Source organism: Mobula hypostoma, chromosome X2 (assembly GCF_963921235.1).
Source record: "Mobula hypostoma chromosome X2, sMobHyp1.1, whole genome shotgun sequence".
NCBI classification, from domain to species: Eukaryota; Metazoa; Chordata; class Chondrichthyes; order Myliobatiformes; family Myliobatidae; genus Mobula; species Mobula hypostoma.
The window spans coordinates 39,621,626-39,631,662 of NC_086129.1; positions in this window are offsets into that span (position 1 = coordinate 39,621,626).

A 10,037-nucleotide genomic window follows, 5' to 3' on the forward strand; every position below is an offset into this window, starting at 1 on the left:
ACTCTTCACCGGGTTTTCAGTGGTTATTGTGAAATTTTTTATTGTCCAGGTAGGGTGGTGGTTGGAATAGTGAGACGATGGGGTGTCAGCAATTACCCCATTAACCCTAAAATTAGGGTATGATGGGCATAATGAGCCTAATGATGTTTAATTTATGATTAATGTTAAGACGTCCTGTCACTTGCTTTTCCTCTTCCCCCCCCCCCCCTCATTAACCAAGTGATCATTAGAAAAAGGCGGAAATAGGGCTGGGAATTTTTTTGTTCGATAATGGGTTAATCGCCTGTGGAACCTGGTTAGATTAATTATACACATTCAGAGACAAACCGCCAATCTATTTCAGTGAAGGATTCAGTTAATTCTGTCTTCTGATGGAATTTGACACTGAAATGACGAAAACCTCAGGTAAAACACGGACAGGTCGCGCAGTCTTTTATTGGACCCGTCTACACTGTACCCGTTCCCCCCTCGGGCTAGTTTTATTCGTTTTAAATACCCGAATAAATCTTTCACACCATAAGTAATGAGTTCCTTTACAAGATGCCACAGCTTCATCGCAGCCCATCAGTAATGGATTCACTCGGTCATCAGTAAAAGCTTTGTTTAAAAAAAATCTGCGCTGCATTTTCTTTAATCCTTTATTTTATATTATTACAAGAGAGAATCTTTCTGTTGGTTTGCTAAATGTTTCCTTTCTAATCCCCAGAAGCGATTGAAACACCGACCGTTTCCATTTCATCTAGAGCTGCTAAGCTAAAAGAACTGTTTTCAGCTTCAACGCAAGCCCGCCTCCCGCCCTCCCCTCCTCTTTATGCCTCTGGTTTCATTTTGAGCTGAAAAATGCAGAGCACGGCGCAATACTGTCTGGTTGGTATGGAAACCAGCGGAGCTATTATCGCACCCTTCTCATTCATCACGAAGGAGCTGCACTTGACAGAGAATGCAGGAGAGAGAAAAATGGCCATTATTTAAAAAGGACGTTCGAATCACTCAGCTCCATTGTATGTAGATTTAAAATGTATTTATAGACGGTATTGGCTCTCTACATAGGATTTCTCCTATTTAATTTTATTTCCAGAGTACGGGGCTCCACGGGTGAATGAATTTGTTGAGTCGCTACTGCCCAGACACCAGCCACCTTTATTGATAGCAGGTTCTCTCTCTCTCTCTCTCTCTCTCTCTCTCTCTCTCTCTCTCTCGCTTGCTTGCCCTGCAGCCGATGCAGTTTATGCAGCTTATAATAAAGCACTTGGTTTAAGACCTGCGTATTTGCTTAGCAAAGTCACCGGGAAGCTGGATGCAAGGAACGCACAATGCACGAGGGGAGAATTTTTTTTACCTACCTTTCTGATTTCCACTCGTAGGTTTTAACCAACGCTGTGATTACGTGTCCGGACTCGGAGTTTAATCGAATATTGCAAATTCCCACACCCCACCTATCTCAATCTTGTTTTCTTTCCTTCATTATAATAGTGGCCAGACCCGATAAAAATATTCTAGTGGCTGGATACACACTGAGCCTCACAACAATGAAACCTTTTCTCAAGCCATTTTTCCTGCTTTCTCCTCTCTATCAGCAATGCACCTGCTTATTAGATTTAAATGCCAGCGGATCATGCCAGTTCCTGCACGAATCAACTGCTCCATCTCAAGAAGTCTGGCTTTGCCGCTCTGCTTTGATACCAGCAAACATAGTTCCTTTCAGTGCGTTACTGCGTTTTCAATAAGCCTTCAACGTGCAAAGATAGCAAAGTATCTGTGAATATTATATTCATTTCAGCTTTTTACATACAACGATGCTAGTAAAATAACGCATTCTGATACCCTGTATTATCGTTGGTGAAATACTGGAGCAGTAGTCATGGTTGAAAGCAGTGAAGGTAAAATGTTCTTGTGGAATAAGGAAAGTGAGGGTAGATATTAACCGTGGAAACTAAGGAATGCCAACATTAGAGCTAGGGATTTTGTCCAGAAGCATTTTTTTTTCTCACACACAAAGGGTGGAGAAAATCTGGAATCTTACTTCAAAAGCTCTTGTTCTGGGTAATTTCCAAAATCAAATTGATAGATATTTTGTTAGATAAGGCATGCGAATCTGAGATACAGGTCAAGCATATTTCAAGCAAAATATGAAAAATGCTTGAGGAACTCAGCAGGCCAGCCCCATCTATGGAGGGGGAATAAGCAGCCGATATTTCGGGTAAGAGCCTTCTTTATTAGGCATAATCCAAACATGTAACCAGGTTGTAATAGAGTTATTGTAATATAACTCGGTTGAAGGGGGTATACGCCTTCCTGCTGTTCTTGCGTAAAAAGACCAGCAGAGATTAATGGCTTCTTTCTGATCCTGAGCTACAGATACAAAGTGACCGAGTAACCCACGTCTGCATCTGGAATAGCCACAAATAACAGTACCAGAGGCGGAACGTCCTCTTCATGGGTCCTACTGTGTAACAGGCGCAAAGGGCTGAATGGCCTTCAGTCATGGGAGTGAATGATCTCCAGTCTTCCAGTCTAACAAGCTCAAAGCAGCTAAATAGCAATTGTTTCATGATGCATTGCTTAACAATTCCCTGTAAGTCTTTAAGAGAGGAAAGAAAGATTTAAAAAAAAGACGATTTTAAGGGAAAGGACATTATTTCTAAGATTGAAACTTAGGGAAACAGTCAGAACTGTGCAGGAATCCCCTCTCATTGTACAAACGTTCTCTCCTCTTACACTGTAAGTGTTGAAAATAATGGACTTCGGGAGAAATAAAGACCTGTTAGTCTGAACTATCCAACAAATAATTCTTGCTTTCCTGAAAGCTCTTTTACATTTTTTAATACTTAAAAGAGAATTTTGATTTACAGTCCTGAGCCATATGGTTCAAAGTTGAGGGTGTCATGATCTCCTGCGGGAATTAACAGAAAATCTCTTTAATCACAAAAGTAAGTGTTGTATGTAATGAAAGACAGCTTCTGTGACAAGCGTACTTATTGAGGGTATTATTTGTGAAACGCAGTGGAAGTAGCTCTCTCTGAAGACCCTCTCTCTGTGTGTGGCAGTCTCCCTGCTCTTTGATCACATATCCTCATTGCTCATTCAGAGGTAGTGGTGCTTCAGAAGTGTTAAGTGTTACTTCTCTTCCTAATAAAAGAAGCCATTATGAGCTTTCCACAGACTGTGTGTGTGTGTGTGTGTGTGTGTGTGTGTGTGTGTGTGTGTGTGTGTTCTGTAAATGAGTGTGTGACTACGTATGACTGTTGTTTCAGTGTTTGTGAATGTGTGAGTGTGAACACTTCAGTGTGTTTGTGTATGTCAGGCTGTGTGTATTTGTCTAGGTCTCTCAGTGTGTTGCTCTCTGTCTATAAGCCTCTCCATATATAAATAGAGTTGTGGTAAATATTGACAAGGATGGTAATAGACTACAAGGGAATACAGGCGAACAAGTGGCAGATGAAATTTAATACAGAGAAGTGAAAACAAAAGGAGATTACAAAGGATAAACGGGACAGTTCTAAAGATTATGCAGGAACAAAGGGGCATGAATGTACATGTGCATAAATGTCTGAAAGTAGCAGGATGTGTTGTGGGAATAGTTAGTAATCATATGGGACGCTGGACTTCATAAATAGATCCATACAATCCAAAAAGCAAGGGAGGTTATGCTGAACCTGTATTAAACTCCATGATCAGTGCATTGCATCTAGTTCTGTTCATCACACAAAGATATTGGATAGGCATTTGTGTCTTAGTAACTTACAGGGCAACAGGAAGAGAGCATGGAAATGAAATTGAATGGATTGCTTTATATATGCAGTCAGTGGGCCAAATGACCACTTTCTTGCCAAAACAATCCCACGGGTGTAAAACAGTGTGAATATCCATATGCCTGTGATATTAGTTATGTCAGCATGTTTCTTTCTGTGAGTGTGAGAGTATGTTTGTGTGTGCGCTCATAGATTCACTGAAAAAGGAAGTTCTGCCAGCTAAAACAATAGCTGCTTGAAGATGCCGTGCTTTGTTCCTGAAAGGTTACTCGAAGAGCATCTGCTTTCATACCGTGTAGATGTCCTGTCAGCTGGATAAAGAGACAATGAGCTTCTGGATCATCAAGTAACGCTGGGAGATTAAGATTTAATTACAACTCAAGAGTATTACACCAACATTGGATTCTAGGATCAGGCCAAATCAATTCTGCACTTGCTGCAGGGGTTGCATGTTAACGAACCATTGCTTTGATATGAGTTTTATTTATTGCCAGGGAGTAAGTCAAGGAGACCAGCAGGAGTTTCACATCCAGGTCTGTCAGGTTTCACTTGCACTCTGTTTCTGAACCCATGGAATAAACAAACAAACATGATCTATGAAAATTGTGGTCGTAACTGAAACTAAAGGCAAAGTTTCACCTTTCTTCAATTGTTCAAAAATGACTATAAGTAACCAAGCCAAAACTAAGTAGTGACTCCCAAAAAGTCCCAGTTATTGAAATAACAGCAACACACACAAAATGCTGGAGGAACTCAGCAAGGCAGACAGCATCATTGCAAGGGAATAAACAGTGGATGTTTCAGGCTGAGGCCCTTCATCAGTACAAGCAAGAGATTTACTTTTAAATCAGGTATTTCAAAACTCTTGCTCCAGTCTTGGCCATTACAAACGCCTCTTGCAGGATTCCCACCTTCCAATCTATGTAAGCTCAAATTTGTCCAATTTCTCTGCACATTCCTTAATTTATATTGTCTCATTATCCTTCTTTTCACTCTCCGACATTGGGTCCTGGTCAGGCTACATTTCCATTTAAAAATTTGTGCCCTCATTTTCAAACTTCACTCTCCCTAACCTTGCCCCTTCCTATCACTGTCATTTGACCCAACTCAATAGTCCCTAAGCTCTCTACCCTCCTCCAATTATTGCCTTTTGAACATTTTTAATTTTTAAAACATTCTATCATTGATAGCCATGTCTTCATCTGCCAGGGTCCTTGGCTTCAGAATCCCATTTTAAACTTCCACTTCCCCAGTCTCTCTCTCTTAGTTTTCTATGGCAAGCCAACGTCAAAATTTTGGTCCAAGTTTTGTTAAGCTGTTCCAAAATCTTCCATGTGTTTCGACGTTCAACTTTCTTTGACAATACATCTGTGAAATACTTTTTGGTGCTATAATGCAATAAAAGCACTTTAGAAATATGAATTGTCGTTGGTTACATGGAAGTTTCCTTTACCATTTCTCCTCCTACTATTATATACATCCATACTTGCCCGTTCTGCTCTAAGTCTCTGCAGTGCAGTCCATCGTTTTATTGTTCTCAGGCCATTTGTAGATAATATAACAATGACACTTCCTCACAATCTTCTTCCTCCATCAACTAACAAGGAAGCAGCCACTGGGAAAAGAAGAAATTGCTCTTGTTGAATTAAGTATGGTGGAGATATAGGGCTTGCACCAAAATATTGATGCTCTATGGCAATATGTCCCTGTGGCTCAGTGATCATTTGAACTAGGAACAGCTGCACTGACCTTGACAGAGCTAAATTATATTAAGTCTGAGTTAGTTGCTCACAGCCAGGGTGTTAAGTACAGGAGGGGACTTCCCATGCAAGAGCAAAAACATGATTTCAATCTTTATTTTTATGTTGGATGAAAGGCTCGTGTCGCCCCGACAATATATTGTGAATAAAACTGCTTTGTTCAGCTTCTTATTAATTCTCCAAGCACTACCTCCAAATCTCTATCCCACTGGGGTTTCCCCAGTTTTAATTTCAACTGGTTTCACTTAGCCAGTAGGCCCTTCTCTTAGAACTCTGAACAAGCTCTGGTCCTTTCATGTTTGTGAGCTCATCCATAACTATGAATAGAAAGTTCTTGTCATTTTATGGTGTTATGCAGAACATCCCAAAGTACTTATAACTAAATAAATTATTTTGGACATGATGCATAGCAGGAAACATAGCAGTCAATGTGCACACAGCAAGCCCTCATTAACAACAAGAAGATAGAAAATCTATTATCCACCACTGTTCATAAAAGCAAATCCAAAATTCATGTTATTTTACTTTGCTTCTCCCACCTTAGCTCTATACACACTTCTCTGGGATATGTTAAGTTATTATGCTGTAAGTTCTAGCCTTTTGTTGGTTGCAGCTGTGAGCTCCTGAGTCTTGGGTTCAGTGATTGCAAAGTCCATTCATTCTTGTTCTTTCCACTGGCAGTGAATGGACAGGATCAAGGAGCAGGAATTGAATGGGAATTTCTCTCTTTCCCTCTTGGTTACTTATAGATACTGAGGACTGGACCTCCTCTTGAACTACAAACGTAGATATAATCTGCCTTTCTGCTTTAGTTTCCTTGACAAATGGCTCTCCTCAGTCTGTCACTGGGATAGTTCACTAAACTCTTGACAGATTTCTCAACGTTTCAAGATCAGATGAAAAATCAAAACTAAACCTTGCTGATTATATACAAATCTTCCAAACTTAAGAAAAATTTGGCAAAGCCATCGAGAATAAACATGGCTCTTTGCCATTAAAAATTGAGACACTAAACATGGAAATTATACAGAAAATGTTGTAATTCACTGGTCAATACTCATCTGGAATTTAATGCCCAGTCCTAATGGACAACACCTTATGGGGAAAGACACCAAGGCTTTTGAATACAGCAGTCGCTCACTGAAATGTACTCAGGGAAGGACTTCAATTAAATGGAGAGACCAGAGAAGTTAAGACTGTTCTCATTGGAGGAGAGTCCTTTAAATGTAGTTTAATAAATGTCTTCAAAGTTGTGGGGAGTTTTGATCGACTAAGCAGGGAGAAATTGTTTCCACTGCCGGGGAGGATTGGAAACCAGAGTATTCAGGTTAAAGTAGTTGGCAAAAGTATGTGAGGAGAGCTTACTCTGTTAGATAGTGTGCTATTTTGATTTGGAAAGCTGTGCAGATGCAATGACATTAAAAAAATAACAGTAATTGTTGTTGGATGTTCTGAACAAAAATAGGCAATGAGCAGATTTTTCGGCAAGGGTAATGGCAGTTCTCTCCATCACAGCACAGATATGATGAGCTGAGTGCCCTTTGTTGTAGGATTCTATGGATTTGCTATTTGTAACTTTTTTGGTCTTTATTTTTAGGGATTAGAACTTCTGTATGATTGTAAGTTGGCTATTTTGTTCTCAAGAGCCACTTAATTCTCAACAATGGAAAATGGATAAATTTTTATCTATGTAAATAGGGAGAAGCAAAGTATTATTTTATTTGGACCTACTTTGGTTATGTGAAGTCATCCATTGCCTACTTAGAACTAGGCACCAATCTGTACTGGGAGACTCAAACTGTCTGAAGTTTGACCTGACCTCAACATGCATTTGACACTGACATTTTCGCAGGTTCAGTGTAAGTATAAACAATGGCTTTCATGTTGCTCCCTGATTCTTTATTTGGCTACTAATCTACAGAACAAAACCCCTTTTTATACACAGCAACCCAGTTAGAATATCATGATTTTGAATTGGCGTTTCCATAGAGAATAACGTCACCTAACAGCATTCAACATCTTAAATTTCCCTGCATTTCTTGGGAACCCAAGGTGACCATCCAGATGGTGAGACACTATTATGATCAAAAAGAAATAGTCAAAAGCAAGTATGTTTAGTTGCTGACTACAAGTATTTAATCAGCCCAACAGGTGCATGCCAGTGTGTATGCTCTGCATAAGCCTCATCTTCCATCTCACCCCACTAGCTAACTTCCTTTTCCCTTGTCTCTCACATGTTTAGCTAGTTTCCTTGATGATTTGCTTCAAGTATCATTTGTGGTAGTACATTTTATACTTTAGTGGCCATCATTTAATGCTCTTTGGGTTTTATTACTAATTATCATAGATTTATAGTCTGTGGTTTATGCCTCATCCATAGAAGCATCATCTCTGTCCTTTTCCTATTAACCCCTTTCTTTGTCTTGAAGACCTCCATCAGGTCACTCCTCAGAAGAGAAATGGCTTTCGTCTGTTCAATCCTTCTTGACAGTAGTTATATCTTACTTGGTCTAATATCTAAAACTTTGTTATCTCTTCACCCGTGCCTTTATTTTTTGATATTGAGAATAGAATTTATCTGAAAAAAAGATGAGAAGTCAGAGTAAGAAGGTGGGGGAGGAATGAGAGGAAGATGTACCCTCTCCTGGTTTCACCTATTACCTACTATCTTGTACTTCGTCCTCCCCTCCCCCTACATTCTTCCTCTAAGTTCTCATCTTTTTTTCCTAGTCCTGATGAAGGGTATCAGCCTGAAACATCGACTGTTTAGTCTTTTCCATAGATGCTGCCTGGCATAGACGTTTCTCTGGCATTTTGTGTGTGTTGCTTTGATTTCCCGCATCTGCAGTTTTTCTTTTGTTCTAGAATTTATCTAACCTATGGTTCTGTGCAAGCTTGACATTACTTCTCTGCTTTCAGTTCTATCCCAAGAGTCACACATTTGAAAGAATGGTGAAAGAAGATAACAGTACACAGTGAGGGGAAAGGGAAGTAGCCTAGTAAAGCAAATTTCTATTTCAGGGAGAGTTTCTGCAGTGCAATGATGATAGAATTCAGGACGTGTGTAGAGCTATATGCAGAGTGACTTGATTCACAAACCATTGGAAGTCAATTACTTCCCAGTTGATGTGCTATAGTGCTTTTAGAATTGAAAATCATCTAGAACTGGCAAATGCTGCAAATAGTTTTCATCGAAATCTATAGAAACTAGTAAGAAAATCAGCTAGAATTTTAAAAGTTTTCCCTTAATAATAGCAGTACTTTTTACAATAAATGACAAGCTTCCTCTCTCTTACTTGGAGGTTCAAAGGCAGAAAATATCTGATTCTCTTCCATCATACTAATCTGCCTTCTACCCCCAAAAGTGTTGAGTCTTGTTGGGTGCAGCTTTGTTGGCAACTCATTCAGGCTGGCATTGTTAATCGATAGATGCAGATGCAATCATAACATTTGAAAATCATCTGGACAGGTACTTGGACAGTAGAGAAATAGAGGGAAATAGGTCCATTGCAGGAAAATGGGATTAGTATAGACAGACAGACATGATCAACACGGAAGAAGGGGGTCTAAAGGACCTATTTCTCTGCAGTATCTCTCTGTAATGCTATTAAACTATGAAGGCTAACCTTACCAAACCTTGTCCTTAACCGCCTATGTACTTTACTGCAAAGGCAATGGTTGATAATCAGGATCAGGTCCTCTGGTTCTTTGTTTCAACCTTTCCACCTCTCCAACTTAGCAAGGGTTAAGTACAGAGTGCATAAATGAAACTTAGAGTGCAAAAGGTGGCTGGTTAGTCCATTAAGCCTGCACTGGTTCTTTGAAAGAGCAGTTGTTTCATCCCTCACTGTTAAGTTCCTCATTGTCAAGGAGCTGTCCCATTACTTAGAGTCCTCAAGTCATACAGCAGGGAAAAAGGCCCTTTGCCCAACTTGTCCATGCCAACCAAGGTGTCCATCTGAGCTCGTTCCATTTGCCTGCATTTGGCCTGTATCCCTCCAAGCTTCTTTTTACCCATGTACCTCTCTAAATGTCTGATCGAAAAGGAATGTATCTCTGGCTGGTATCAGTTATGATGTTAGAGGCAAGGAATGAAAGATCCACAGGTAGGTATAGGCAAACAGAATAATGATTATCTGCGCAAATTTGTGCTTCGATTTCCAATCAATTATGGTTACAGTTTTCTTTTTCATATACCAGGGAACCTTTGAAATCTTTAAGGGAAATGTTGTCAGCCCACTGTCACAAAAGTCGAGGAAATTTCATGCTCAGACTTTGTGATTGACCAGACTCAGAATTTTCTTGGTGGTGGAGCTTATTGTTCTGATTATATAGAGCACTAAGTGTGAGGAATGACGGATTATCAAATAAATTGGCAAATATCCAGGACTGAGAAAGACCTTGGCATTCACTGTTTCAATTTTCTTTTGTATTTTAAACTGCTGTATTTGGGTTTATGCATAATGCTTAGAATTTACAACACAGAAGCTGGCCATTTTGCCAAGATGATCCACAGTCATTTTAA